This window comes from Mus pahari, unplaced genomic scaffold (genome assembly GCF_900095145.1).
Source record: "Mus pahari unplaced genomic scaffold, PAHARI_EIJ_v1.1 scaffold_12738_1, whole genome shotgun sequence".
Taxonomy (NCBI): Eukaryota; Metazoa; Chordata; class Mammalia; order Rodentia; family Muridae; genus Mus; species Mus pahari.
The window spans coordinates 10,744-14,289 of record NW_018393794.1 but is presented as its reverse complement, the minus strand read 5'-3'; the positions used below and the strand labels follow the sequence as shown (position 1 = coordinate 14,289).

Sequence of the window (3,546 nt, the reverse complement as noted above, 5' to 3'; positions counted from 1 at the left end):
TAAAAATTTTAAGATTAATAAAGCACTATGTAAACTATCTTTGGGGTTTTGTTGATCCCTTCTGCCTATTAAGCATCTCCTTTAGAGTTTGGTTAGATCCCTCTACAATTGCTTGTCCTGTGGGATTGTGTGGTATGTCTGCAACATGTTTTATATTATAATATTCAAAAAATGCTTCATCTTATTAGAGATATACACAAGACTGTTGTCAGTTTTAATTTGTGTGGGTATTACCATAATGACCATAGCTTCTAATAAATATGTAATTACAGAATCAGCCTTTTCTAATGCTAATGCAGTTGCCCATTGAAATCCTGAATATGTGTCTGTAGTATGGCACACATATTTCAGTTTGCAAAACTCTGTAAAATAGAAAACATTCATTTGCCAAATATCATTTTTGGGGGTACCCTTAGGGATAGTTCCTGTAGGCAATGGAGTTTGGCTGTATAATGAGCAAGTAGGACATTGCTGCACAGTTTCCTTGGCTTGTTGCCAAGTGGTAAAGAATCCTTTCTTTAAACCTTTGCTGTTAATGTGGTGTTTTTTTACAGAATTCTGAAGCCTCTAGTACACTTCCTATTACTAGTTGATCAGTTTGATTATTACCTTGTACCAGAGGCTCGGCAGACCTGTACAGGATCTTAGGTGTGATATACATAGAAAGTAACTCTTTCTGATCATTTGTTGTAGCTTAATAAATAGTGAAGTCAATTCAGAAGCAACCTGAATAAGTTCAACAGTCTCTATGTATAAAACAACTCTTTCTGCATATTGAGAATCAGATACTATATTAAGAGACTCCTGAATATCTGACAACACCATGATTATGGCATATAATTCAGATTTTTGAACTGACTTATAGGGACTCTCAGACACCTTACTTACATCTTCTGATTTATATACTGCCTTTTCTGATTTACTGGCATCAGTGTAAAATGTAGGAGTTCCAAATACTGGAGTTCCCTTTATTACACGAGGGAGAATCCAATTAGTTCTTTTTATGAACTGAAGCTGCTTGATTTTAGTATATCTGTTGTTTATCTCTTCTAAGAAGCTACTGCATGCTTTTTGTCAATGTTCATCTTGTGCCCATAATGAGGCAATTTCTGTGTTAGTAAAAGGTATGACAATTTCAGCGGGATCCATTCCAACTAACTATTGAAGTTTTATTTTTCCTTTTAGTATCAATTCAAAGAATTTCTCAATGTAGGTTTTTAATTTATTACTCTGTTTATGTTCTAAAAAAATCCATTCTAGGACTGGTGAGATGGCTCAGTGGTTAAGAGCACTGACTGCTCTTCCAAAGGTCCTGAGTTCAAGTCCCAGCAACCACATGGTGGCTCACAACCATCTGTAACAAAAATCGATGCCCTCTCCTGGAGTGTCTGAACACAGTTACAGTGTACACACATATAATAAAATAAATAAATAAATCTTTTTTAAAAAATCCATTCTAAGATATAATCGTCCTTCTGCACAATAATTCCTATAGGGAAATGAGTAGAAGGTAAGATAATTAAGATGCAGGCCATCTTTGGATCAATATGATCTAGATCTGTATCCTGCTATTTCCTTTCTATCAAAGCTAACTCCTTCTCAGCATCAGCTGATAGTTTCCTTGGGCTACTTAAATCTTTACCACCTTGTAAGGGTTGAAATAAATTGCTTAGGACTTGGTAATGATGACAGTTTTGTTGGAGCACCATAACATGGTGTGGGAAGTGAAGACAAATCAGATGCCTATTGCAGTACAGAAACTTCTGCTGGTGATGGAAAAGAGCATCAGGAATGAATGACTCATTGAACTTGTTGTAGTGTAATGAGAATTTGCCATCCTCTTCAGGATACAACTCCTATGATGAGCACACGGAGCTTGATGACCTTCCTGAACTTCAGGCTATTCAAAGAGACCCTATCCAATCTGCCATATACCAGCTAAGTTCAGATGTATCTCATCAAGAATATCCATTATCGTGGAGCCAGAATACCTCAGAAATACCAGAAAATACTCACTGTGAAGATGAGGTGGACTGGCTAACAGAGTTAGCAAATATTGCCACTAGTACACAAAGTCCACTGATGCAGTGCTCATTTTATAACAGATCATCTCCTGTGCACATCATAGCTACTACTAAATGTTTACATTCCTATGCATGCCCACCACCAGTGTCCTCTTCTTCAAAGATCAGACTAGCCTTCCTTCATGACCACTGGAAGGAAGAAACACCAGTAAGACACGAAAGGGCAAATAGTGAGTCAGAGTCTGCCATTTTCTGTATGTTCTCCCTGTCAGATGATGATGATCTGGGTTGGTGCAATTCCTGGCCATCCACCATTTGGCACTGCTTTCTGAAAGGCACATGGCTGTGCTTCCATAAGGAAAGCAATAAGGAATGGCAAGATGTGGAAGACTTTGCTAAAGCTGCCGGCTGTGATAATGAGGAAGAGATCACAAGAGCTATAGGTCTGGTGGTCTAAAGTTGTTATCCCATGAAGAGAGTGTGTCATTCAGTGAGTCTGTGCTGAGGTTGACATTTGATCCTGGTACAGTAGAAGATGGCTTGCTTACTGTAGAGTACAAGCTGGACCATCCTTTCTATGTTAAAAATAAAGGTTGGTCATCACTTTTCCAAGCATGACTGTGGTACAGCATGGCATTCCACACTGTGAAATTCATGTTGGTGACATATATCTAACTCCTAGACACCATGATGCCATTAATTTTGATAATTCAGGTGTTTTTGATACATTTAAAAGCTTTGACTGCACACCTATGGACTCTTCTGCGGTTTATGTTTTGAGTAGTATGGCTCGTCAGCGCCGTGTATCTTTGTCTTGTGGAGGAACTGGTACTGGTCAAGAGTTTGTGGGATCTGAATGCAGTAAAAGCTGTGTTTCACTTGTATCATCATAGCTTTCTTCTAGTCCTATGTGTGCTAAAGCTGTCAAAAGCCACAGCTCAGGGACTGTGAGTGCCACTACTCCTAATAAGTGCAAAAGACCAATGAATGCCTTCATGCTTTTTGCCATAAAATACAGAGTTGAATATACTCAGATGTATCTGGGGAAAGATAACCAAGCCATAAGCGTGATCCTTGGTGACAGGTGGGAAAAAATGAAGAATGAAGAAAGGAGGATGTACACATTAGAAGCAAAGGCTTTGTCTGAAGAACAAAAGCCTTTAAATCCTGACTGTTGGAAAAGGAAAAGAACCAATTCAGGGTCTCAACAGCATTAAACCTGTTGCTTGTGTTTGTAAGTCTGTATCTGCATAAGTACTGACTCTGGATGGAAAAGCTTGGAAGACCTTGGTCTCACCATTTGTCCTGCATTTGTGTGACCATAAAATGCTGGGAGCATCAAGTTTTGTAATGATTTAATGGGTGAGGATTGATTTCTCCTTTAGAGCATTAAGTAAGCTACAACTATCAACATTGTAAAACAATTTGCCTTATTTTCCTTCTAAACTTCATATATCTATCAGGTAATATAGGCCTGAAAATTGATATCCTGAGGTGCTAAAATACAGTAGAAAGATGTGTA

The 3,546-nt window shown here is 38.2% G+C and overlaps 1 pseudogene; it reads left to right on the top strand.

Moving 5' to 3' along the window:
• Window positions 1-1,682: 1,682 nt before the first annotated feature.
• On the top strand, window positions 1,683-3,344 carry LOC110315740 (annotated as a pseudogene).
• The last annotated feature ends 202 nt before the right edge of the window (window positions 3,345-3,546 follow it).